The sequence below is a fragment of the Marmota marmota genome, unplaced genomic scaffold (genome assembly GCF_001458135.2).
Source record: "Marmota marmota marmota unplaced genomic scaffold, marMar, whole genome shotgun sequence".
Taxonomy (NCBI): domain Eukaryota; kingdom Metazoa; phylum Chordata; class Mammalia; order Rodentia; family Sciuridae; genus Marmota; species Marmota marmota.
In genome coordinates, this window is record NW_026000283.1 from 11,176,487 (window position 1) to 11,188,153 (window position 11,667).

The window sequence follows — 11,667 nt, forward strand, 5'->3', positions numbered from 1 at the left end:
TGCCTCAGATCATACTTTTACTGTGATAAGTGACAGCTGGGATTTAAACCTAAGACAGCTAGTATCCCGTAGCCCTGCTCTTATCAGTAAGCAACATAAGAGCTGGAAGAATATTAGGTAATGTGAGAGTGGGGGACAATGATCAACCTCATTACTTAACAGTTTTTCCTAGGGCTAGTATGTACTGAAGCTAAGCCAACATGCTTATTTTTCCTTTTTAACATTCTTCCCTTAAAACATCCTGAATTTGGATTTAATCTCTAAACACAGAGAGAGTGCTTTTTCAGTTACCTTCAGGGGGTGAAATGCACTTTTCCACCAAAATGCTGGGCTTCTCACTTTCATTGGTGCTACACTGGGACCCCACTTGCAGACAAATCCTCTCATTTAGGGGTACTTCCTTTGAACGATGTGTTTCTGGAGCAATAATCTAAGGTTAGAAAGTTAAAAAAAAAAGCATTGATGAAGCAAATACACAAAAATGCGCTTAAAAAATTAAACATGAGCATGCCCAAATGTTTTTGAAATGGTAAGTTGTCAAATGGTGTAGATCAGTGATCCTCAATTGGGAATAGTTTTGTTTTCTTGCCATCCCTGGAGAAAGTCAGTAATATCTAGACATTCATAACTTGGAAGGTAGGGAACTACTAGCATCTAGAGGATAGAGGTTAAGGTTAAATATCCTGCAAGACACACGACAGCCATCCATCCCACAACAAACAATCCGGCACCAAATGTAAGTTGTGCCACCAGTGACAAAGCCTGGTGTGGATTAAAGACAATTTTCCACATTTTACAAGTGTCAACATCATGATGTTTATTCACAAACCTACCATGCTAACACATCAGCTGCCAAAAACCACTTTAAAGGAAACACAATATGATTATCAAAATTCAATTTCAAGAAGATACCATCAAGATCAGTAAAAAAGGATCACTTTAAGAATCTGGTAATTGTGGTTATCTCTAGGGGTTGAAAGCCAAAGAAATGGTTTTCATTAAACCCTTTTCTGTACTGTTTGATTATTGTGACCATCCTCCATATGCATATAAATTTCAAGAGTCACTATGTGCACTGAGTATATACACTCTTACTCTAAAAAGTAGATGAGATTTGTGGAACCACAAAAGTCAACTTATAGATATCTTAAAGACATAAGTCACAAGTTCAGTTATTATGATTAAGAATAATGAAATTAAATGACTCTGGAAAATTAACATTTCCAAAGGTGACGGAGTTGGATTAAGAATGGAGCTGCTTTTAATCAGAGCTCCAAGGAGCGAGCTTCCTGTTTTGCAAGTTTCTGACTCAAGTTTCAGATAGTATTTCCTTTTATAATGTGTTGATGACCATGAAGGGGAAAATTGGTTCCAACTAGCTCAATCTACCACCCCAAACAGCTATTCTAACATTTCACATGCTTGATGCCAGCTAAGCAAGAAAGGAACTGCAGACACCTCCAAAACCTGGACATAAGGATACCTGCTAAGAAGTAGCTGGTAAATCAACAAGAAATAAACCATAGCAAAGACATGAGAAACATCATTTTACAGAGACAGAATAGTTCTTAGGCTCAGTCAAGACAGCACTATGAACAGGGAAGTTGGTCCGCCTGGAAAAAGAAGTATCTTTGAGCAAAATTCTGGCTGGGAGGAAAGAGAGGGTGACTTTGCTATGTGGACATCGAGTAGCCAGCAAAGCTCTGCTTACCCTCAGTGGGGCCTCAAGCTATTCTTAGCAAAGTACATTTTCACAACAAATTCCTGATTCCTTGCCAAGAAACCTACTTATCATTTGGCTTCCCATATAGGCTCTGCCTACCAGGATGGAACACACCAGTTATGCTGACAGAAGTCTTTCTAGAATGCTTCATCATTTTAGTTTTCAAAGCAAAGTAAGGAATTGTACCTTGAGAGATGAATGGGTGCTGAGGAAATGAGGTTTCTGGGCTTGTGAAACTGAAGACCAACTCCCAGCATCACGGTAAGGTAACAGGAAGGCTTTGCATGAAAATTTCACTAACCTCACAATTTACTGAACACAAGTCCTATCTACCCCTAAATGAATCACAGTGACTCAATGATCCTTGATAATTCTTGTTTGGAATCTGTATTTGCCCTTTGAGGATACCAGGGGAAAATGTACCATCAGATACCATAAATTAGAACTGGGGTGTAGCTCAGTGGTAGAGTGCTTGTCTAGCAGGTGTGAAGCCCTGGGTTCAAGCTCCTGCGTCACAAAAAAAAAAAAATTTCCAGGAATTTAAAAACACCATAAATTAGAATCATCATTAAAAAATCACCGTTCTCTTATTATATTAGATATTGTTTCAGTTAGAGGGCTGAGGAGTTTTATTACACAGAGATTTTTATTATAATGAAATTTAGATTTTTTAAAAATGCTTTAGTACCTATATCTGAATCTTATCTTTTAGGCATATGAATAATAAGATAATTTAGAAAATGGATACTAGGAGGAAACATTTTTTAAAAAAATAATAATGTTTTTAAAGCATTTGAGAGTTCAAGGTAAATAATGTTAAATTGATATGAATAATGTAGGAACTGTGGCTGGGCACTGTGGTGCACACCTGTAATCTCAGCCATTCAGGAGGCTGAGGCAGGAATATGACAAGTTCAAGGCCAGACTGGAGAACTCAGCAAGACCCTGTCTCAAAATAAAAATAAAAAGGGCTGGAAGTGTAGCTCAGTGATAAAGCACCCCTGTGATTGATCCATAGTACTACCAAAAAAAATAGGAACTCTGATTATTAATTATTGCCAAGTCAGGCATATCTCTCTTCATTACAGGACTAGATTCCTCCCATCAGATCTTAATGAGACATGTGTGAGTGCTCCCACGTGACTTTCGGCTTTGGTGAATCATTCCACTGGTAGCTGCTGTATTATTCTCCACCCCTCAGGGAATCTGGCATCCTTTGAAAATTTATCAAAAACCAAGACCAGAGTCCTGAACTCATTTGTCTGGACCAATGTTCACTTGGCTAGATTGCATCTTCTCAACTCCAAATTTCCTTTCTCAGAAAGAAATGGAGTCAGTTGCAGCTTCTGCCTCTCTAGATGCCTGGACAGAAGGGACTTTTTGATTAACTCACCCAGTGGGACTTGCCTATCTCTTAGTGATGAAAGATAACTAAAATCTGATGCCAGATGCCTCTTCTACTTTTCAGATTAGGGAATTAATAGACATTGACTGATAAGCCTACTATCTGAAGATTGAAAATGACCTCCAGAGTTTATCTCACTTAACAACTTGGGACCACTGGACACTGCATAAACCCCCTAACCCATGTACTAACCATGCTAATGCCACTGCTTCAATGTTTCAAAGGTATATACACCCATCTCTTACCTATGATATTAATGCTGTATACAAATGACAGAAAGGAGAGAGGAAAATTACTCCTGCCATTCATTTTCAGCTTTGGCACAGTAAACTTCAATAGGTAGACAGGAAATCCCCCATTACTGATTGGAAAGAATAATCTGCATTTATCACAACTAAAGGATTGATAAATATTAAACTTTCAAATGGTTAAAATAAACAAGGACTCAGGCAGAGGTCACCCTTTATGGTCTCCATCTTGTGTCTTCAGAAGTGAAGTAGAAGGAACAAAATTAAATGATAATATTAGGCTGAATTATATAATACTGTCAACATTCAACCATTTTTGTGCTATAATAGTAGCAATTTTGCACGTTTCAACCTAACAATAGTAATAATAATAGCTAACAATTACTTGAACACAAACTGTGTCCCATACATGACAAACCTCTTTTCCTTTAATGAACATGAAATCCTCAGCCACACCTCATATTTAAAACAAAACAAAAAAAAAAAGGAAATGAAGACTCAGGGAGGTGAAGTGACTTCCCAAGGTCACACAGCTTGAAAGGGAAAGAGACAAATTTTCAAACTCAATTCTGTTTAATTGCACTGTCTCTTAAAGTTTAGACTTTCAAGTCTAAATTTTTCTAAGTACACTTAATTTCTGGGCTAGAATATCAGCATATTTACCTAACTGATCCTTGACAAGTTAACAAAAGGGACCTGACTCTCCTCAGAGTGCCACTTAGATACTTATGTGACCATGGGTTCACACACAAAGGCAATTCTTTTCCTGAATTTCTCAAGGCTGAACTACCAAAACAAGCACTAAGATTTCAAATGTTTAAGGCTCTTTCTTAAGAATAAGAAGAAGTCAATGGGAACTTGAGTTTCACTACTAGAATTATCACCAGGCTTTAAGCCTATTAGAGGACCTCTTCTAAAATGCAAATACTGCCAGGCACAGTGGCACACACCTGTAATCCCAATGACACAGGAAGCTAAGGCAAGGATCACAAGTTCAAGCAACTTAGTGAGGCTCTAAGCAATTTAGTGAAGCTCTAAGCAACTTAGCAAGACCCTGACTCAAAAGTGGGGTAGGCAGCTAAGGATAAGGCTCAGTGGTAAAGTACCTCTGGATTCAATATCCAATATAAAAAAAAGCAGAAAGCAATATTTCTAGCCAGGTGAGATGGCTGCATGTATCTCAAAATAAAATTAAAAGGGCTGGTGAAAGTACCCCTGAGTTCATTCCACTTAATCAATCATACATAAATACTCCTGACAAGCCTCAATTAATACCTAAGCCATAATTAACACCTCAGCAGAGAAGGGAGAGGAAAGCAAATTTCCCTCTGGAAACTTCCCTGTTCCAATCACTATTCAACTTTCACATACATTATTTGTTACAAGCCAACAAGCCAGGGAAGTGAGTGGGGTCCCCTTTGACACACAGGATACTAAGGCTCAGAGAGGTTAAATCACTTACCAGCTAAGTCAGTTAAGAGTAGTGTGCCAACTAAATTTAGTTTGACTCATCCCACCACCAAAGCTGCTTCAGAATAATGATTTCATAACTCACTATATCAGCCTCCTCAAAATCCTGGACAAATATAACCCCGAATACCCTTTTCCCATTACAAACATATACATACTGAAAGAAGGTATAAAGAAGGGCTGGGATTGTAGCTCAGTGGTGGAGCATTTATTTGCCTTCCACATGTGAGGCATTGGGTTCGATCCTCAGCACCACATAAAAATAAATAAATAAAATAAAGGTATTGTGTCCATCTACAACTAAAATAGCTATAGATATAGATTGATGTAACAATTGAATAAGATTATCATAAAGACCCTGTAATTATCCAACCATGTTAATACCAATTTACTTAAATCAGTTGACTACATTTGACTAGAAAAGTGTAAAGTTTTCTTCATTTTTCCTCAAACATCAAGAAACTTTCTGCTCAAACACACTTGACATCGTAAATTTTCACTTTCTATATGGCCACCTACTGTAGACCACAAAGTTCTTGCATATCTATCTGTACTAGATGGTAAATATGAAAGTTCCTGGAAAAACCGAAAGTGTTACATAGATGCAAGTTGACAGGTAAAAACAAATTTTAATAATAACATAAATAGTTTTTAAAAGTTCAGTTTTGTCAATAGCTGGTTAAAATTCTTGAAATTTGGCTACAACCCAAAATAAAGCTCCCAGTTTGAAGTAAGATTAGAATTTGACTTATTCTTGGCTCCCAATACATAGTGTTCACTTTACCTCAATAATGCAGTATGTTCCAGGAAACTTACCTTGTCCTGTTTGTCACCAAAATGACTGAAATACCTTAGACTACAATTTGGACTGGCTCCCTCTGGAGGATTCCATGTCCATATTACTGTGCAGAGGTTTTCAACAGAGACACTCAAATTCGTCACAGGTGGCTGAGTTTCTGTTCAAATCAAGCACATAAAAGAAATGTATCAATACCAGTATTTTTAATGGTTCATGTGGTCTGTTCTCCCACTTCCTAAAAGCCAAAAATAATAACAGCTGAGTTAACAATATCTAGCATTTACTGACTTAGGCATTGTTGGAAACACTGCACACACAGTTAATCCATTTAATCCTCATAACAACCTTTGAGATAGGGACTTCTATTAGCTTAATGTTAAAAACGACATGACTGGGGGCTGGGGCTGTAGCTCAGTGGTAGAGTACCTGCCTTGCATGTGTGAGGCACTGGGTTTGATCCTCAGCACCACATAAAAATAAATAAAGATATTGTGTCCATTTACAACTAAAAAAAATTTTAAAAAAAAGATGACATGACTGCTAGGCACGGTGGTGCACTCCTGTGTTCCCAGACTCAGCAAAAGCAAGGTGCTAAGCAACTTGGTGAGACCCTGTCTCTAAATAAAATACAAAATAGGACTGGGGATGTGGCTCACTGGTCCAGTACCCCTGAGTTCACATCCCACTAACCCCTTCCCTCCCAAAAAGATGACATGACTGAGGCACAGGGAGGTTTAGTCACTTGTCCCATAGCCCATGGTTAGTAAATGGCAGAGCTGGGATTGCAACCTGGAAAACGTGGTTCCATCATGTTCTTAACTACAGTCCTCCCTTAGTATCCAAGGGAATTTGGTTCCACCTGTGGAAACCAAAAATCTTTAGATGCTCAAGTCCCTTACACAAAATGGAGTAGTATTTGCCTATAACCTATGCACATCCTTACTTCTGCTTTAAATGATCTCTGGATTACTTATAATACCTAATACAATGTAACTGATACATAGATAGTTGTTATACTCTATTGTTTAGGGAATAATACAAGAAAGAGAGTCTGTAAATGTTCAGCAGACACAATTTTTTTCAAATATTTTCAATTTATGGTTGTTTGACCCACAAATACGGGACCCTTTGAGAAAAGAGGGCCAATTGTACTTGACATAAAGAAGTGTATATTCTTTTTTTTATTGTTATTGGGGACNTAGGGAAGAGAGGTGGGAGGGAAAGGGTGGGAGAAGGGGAATTGCACGGAAGATGGAAGGAGACCCTCATCATTATACAGAATACATGTTTGACGATGTGAAGAAAAAGAAAAAAAAAAGAAGTGTGTCACATTAGATTGGGTAGAGAGAAGTGATGGGAGGGGAGGGGAGGGGAAGGGGCGATAGGAAAGACAGTAGAATGAAATAGACATTATTATTTCTGTGTGTATATACGTGACTGCATGACCAATGTGATTCTGCAACCTGTACACTCAGAAAAAATGAGAAATTATATCTCATCTGATTCAAATGTATGATATGTCAAGGTCATTGTACTGTCATGTGTAACTAATTAAAACAAATTTGAAAAAAAGAATTCATACAGGACCTCAAGAGAACCTGAATAGCCAGAATGATTTTGAAAAGGAAGAACAAAGCTGGAAGACTCATACTTCTGATTTCAAAACTTATTAAAAAGCTATAATAACCAATAATCAGCATGGTCCTTTCAAAAAGACATACAGAACAATCGAATGAAATAGAAAACATGAAAATAAACTATCACATATATGTCCAAATGATTTTTAACAAGGGTGCCAAATGAACACTCCTCGGAAAGGGCAGTCTTAACAAATGATGCTGGGAATACTGGATATCCACATGTGAAAGAAAGAAGGTAGATCTTACGTACAAAATGAACTCACAATGGATCAAAGACCTAAATATGATATCTAAAACTCTCAGAAGAAAATGTGAGACAAAAGCTTCATGTCACTGGATCTGGCACTGATTTCTTTGATAGGACACTAAGGACACAGATAACAAAAATAATTAACAAGCTGAAATTTGTGAAAATTTTTTAAAAATTGTGTATAGAATGGCAATATCAACATAGTCTAAAAGCAACACAAAGAATGGGGGAAAATAGTTATCAATCTTATATGATAAGGGGTTCATATCCAGAATATAGAGAGAATTCTAAAAACTCAACAACAAAGAAAAAAAAAAACCTCAATAAAAGAGGCAAAGACTGGGTGTGGTGGTGCAAGCCTGGAATCCCAGAAGCTCAGGAGGCTGAGGCAGGAGGATCGCAAGTTCAAAGCCAGCCTCAGCAAAAGAGAGGTGTTAAGTAAGTAACTTATTGAGACCTTGTCTTTAAATAAAATACAAAATAGGGCTGGGTATGTGGCTAAGTGATCAAGTGCCCCTGAGTTCAATCCTCGGTACCCGTCCCTCCCCCCCCAAAAAAGAGGCAGAGGACCTGAATAGACATTTCACCAAACAGGATATAGAAATGGTCAAAAGCACATGAAAATGCTCACAATATCTAACATTTAGGGAAATGCCATTCAAAACTATAATGAGATACCACTTTGTACCCATTAGGATGACTAGTGTAAAAATAATAATAATAAAAACAGAAAACAAGCTGGGCACTTGCATTGGTAGTCCTAGTCACTTGGAAGGCTGAGGCAGGAGCATTACTTGAAACCAAAAGATCAAGACCAGTCTGGGCAAAATAGCAAAAACCTGACTCTTATTTTTTAAAAAAAGGAAAGAAAATGTGTTTAAATACACCTAACCTGCCAAATATCATAGTTTAGATTAGTTTACCTTAAAAGTGCTCAGCAATCTTACATTAGTCTATAGTTAGGACAAAATCAGCTGACACAAAATCTATTTTATAATAAAATATTAAATATCTCATGTAATTTATTAAAAAGATCAAAATTCAAAACTTGAAATACAGTTTCTTTTTAATATGTATTGATTTCACACCATTGTAAAGTTGAAAATTTCAGGCAAGATCATCATTAAGTAGGGGACCACTTCTATTTTACCCAATAAAAAAATTGAGCTGGGTTCAATGGTGCACACCTGCAATCCCAGCAACTTTGGAGGCTGAGGCAAAAGGATCACAAGTTCAAGGCCAGCCATAGCAACTTAGTGAGGCCCTAAAGCAACTGAGTATAACTCTACTTCAAAATAAAAAATAAAAAAAGGCTTGGGAGATTGGGATTGTATCTTAGTGGTAGAGCACTTGCCTAGCACATGTGAGGCACTGTGTTCAATCGTCAGCACCACATAAATAAATAAATGTATTGTGTCCCTCTCTACAGCTAAAAAAATTAACTAAATAAAAATAAAAAAGGGCTGGGATGTCACTCAGTGGTAAAGCATCCCTGGGTTAAACCCCAGTATAAAAAAATAAATCTTAAAATACAATCACCAAATATTTAAACGTATATGAATCCATGTGAACTGTGTGTATATGTGTATGTGTGTATAACACACTCAGACATATACATAAATAAGTGGTAATGATACTGAAGCCAGATTTAAAGATAGGTAGTTAGTGTAGTTAGGTAAATCGGGTCTAATATCCAGTAAGAAATAAAGCAGAGGCTATTATAGAGACTGGAGTCCCAGAAACCAGAGCAGCACTTGGGAAAATTGAAATGTTAATGTCCCCAAAGCCCAGAGCCCATCCTAAGGAACTGTTAATGAAACAACTCCCAGCAAACAGGGAACTGCTAATCAAAAAGCTGCCCCAGGCCCTTCCTGCCCAGATTACTCCTTCAGTCCACCTAACTCCTACATTTTGGGCCTTTCCACCTGCATTCTATCACTGCAAGATAAAGGAAAACAAAGGACAGGAGTGTGGGAAAGCTGAAAGAAGACCTTAGCTCTAAAAAAGGGAAGCCCTCCCCCTTCCATGGATCCCGCCTTTTGGGTCCCCTTCTTCCTCCTGGAGAAGTCTTTCTGCTGTCCTTTAATAAAGCCTTCCACTTTCCACTCTACACTTGCCCCAGCGTGCTTCTCTGGTGTTATAGTTCAGCATTGGGGAAGCAAGGAATTGGTACCAGTAACAATACTCTATGTAAAGATCTCTAATTGTTCTTTCACTATAGTGCAGTAATTAGAAGGAAAGACTTGAAAGAGCCAGACTGCCCAAGTTCATATCCCCGCTCTGCAACTTAGTAAATGGCAAGTTACTTAACCTCTCTATTCCTCAGTTTTCTTATCTATTTGATAATGATAATAGTAACATATTGCAAAAGGGCTTCTGAAGGATTAAATGAGTTAATATAGGTAAAATGCTGAGAACAATTCTTGCACAGAGCAAGTACTATGTGTTAGCTACTTGATTGCTTGCTTTTTGTACCACAAACTGAATCCAGGGGCACTTAACTATGGAGCCACATCCCCAGCATTTTTTTTTTTTTTTTTTTAGGTACTGGGGATTGAACTCAGGGGCACTCAACCACTGAGCCACATCCCCAGCCCCATTTTGTGTTTTATTTAGAGACAGGGTCTCACTGAGTTGCTTAGCACCTTACCATTGCTGAGGCTGGCTTTGAACTCATGATCCTCCTGCCTTAGCCTCCTGAGCTGCTGGGATTACAGGCATGCGCCAATGCACATGGCTGTCTGCCTTTTTTAAATATTTTACTTAGAGAAAGGGTCTTGCTAAGTTGCTCAGGGCCTCACTAAGTTGCTGAGGCTGGCCTTGAACTCACAATTCTCCTGCCTCAGCCTCCAGAGCCACTGGGATTACAGGCATGCACCACATGCCCAGCCCTGCTTTCTTTTTGACTAGACATAATGGTTCTAAATAGTTGCTTCAGTTTTCTGTGAAATTATTATGTACCCATGGCCTTTGAGACATAAGAAGTATCCCTTGTACCTTCCTTAGGCATCTACTCTCAATTATTTCTTGAAGATTGATCACTGAAATCAGAAACGGAAGAGGGAAGGAAGAAGGGACCCTTGTATCTCCTCCTGGTAAATTGAAAACCCCAAGTGAGTCTACAGTCATCTAGCACCACATCCTATGTGAAGTAAGAGTTAACAGAATCAATACTTTTTTAAGCTTTAATGCATTTTGCTTAGCTGGTAGCTTTGACTTTCTCCTGTCCAGACACAGGAGCTGGCACATTTTGGGAAAAGTTAAGGACATCACAAGAATCATATATGAGTCATTCATCTCCTTTCCTCACATACACTCAGTCATCAATTCCTGTCCATTTTTTTTTCTTGAACATCTTTCTTAATCACCCCAACCACAATAACATGCTCTGTTGAGCCCCACCAGGTAGGGGAAGACACCAGGAAATCATGTTCTGCACTGGACGTGTACAGAGCACATCTTTCCAATGGAGACCTGCAAACCCCAATTGCCACAGAGCTTACATTCCAGTGGCTCCCCTAACTAGTCAAGTCTTCCAGCTTGCTTTTCCTCCAGGGTCATTTCCCTTGGGCTGTGTCCAGTTCAGGGCCTTTAGGAGCAAACAAAGCAGGGCACAGTGGCACGCACTTGTAATCCCAGTGGTTCAGGATGCTGAGGCAGGAGGATTGTGAATTTAAAACCAGCAACTTAGCGAGACCCTGACTCAAAATGAAAAGGGCTGGGGGTGTGGTTCAGTGGTTAAGTGCCCCTGGGTTCAATCTCCAGTACCCCCCCCCAAAAAAAGGCAAATAAAGCTCTTCTGTCTGGACTGACCTTGCCAATACCCTCTCCTGCCAACTTAGGCTCCTTACTGACCACAAAGGAACACTCTTACCTTCACCTCTGGGTCTGCTCCTGCTAACCACCTCCTACTGGGAATCACTTCTCACATACTCAAATTCCACCTATCTTTGAGGTCTAGCTTAAATATTACCTCTTCCATAAAACTATCGACCCTCACAGTTTCCTCTGTTCTGAATGCCTATAGTATTTATTGTTTGGATTACACAGTTCAGCCTTAATAAAAAGCAGTCTCATATATATATATATATATATATATATATAGTTTTATTTTGAGGCAGAGTCTCCCTAA

At 38.6% G+C, this 11,667-nt stretch overlaps 1 protein-coding gene across 1 annotated transcript in view; it reads right to left on the reverse strand.

The window, feature by feature from the left end:
• The window catches only part of Il13ra1 (interleukin 13 receptor subunit alpha 1), a 45,752-nt gene extending 39,772 nt beyond the window's left edge, over window positions 1-5,980 (reverse strand). The window contains exons 1-2 of the mRNA XM_015498526.2: window positions 5,663-5,980; window positions 292-430 (exon numbers count right to left, since the gene is read on the reverse strand). The gene's annotated coding sequence lies outside the window, so the exon portion shown is untranslated. The remainder of the gene's footprint in view (window positions 1-291; window positions 431-5,662) is intronic.
• Between the last annotated feature and the right edge of the window lie 5,687 nt (window positions 5,981-11,667).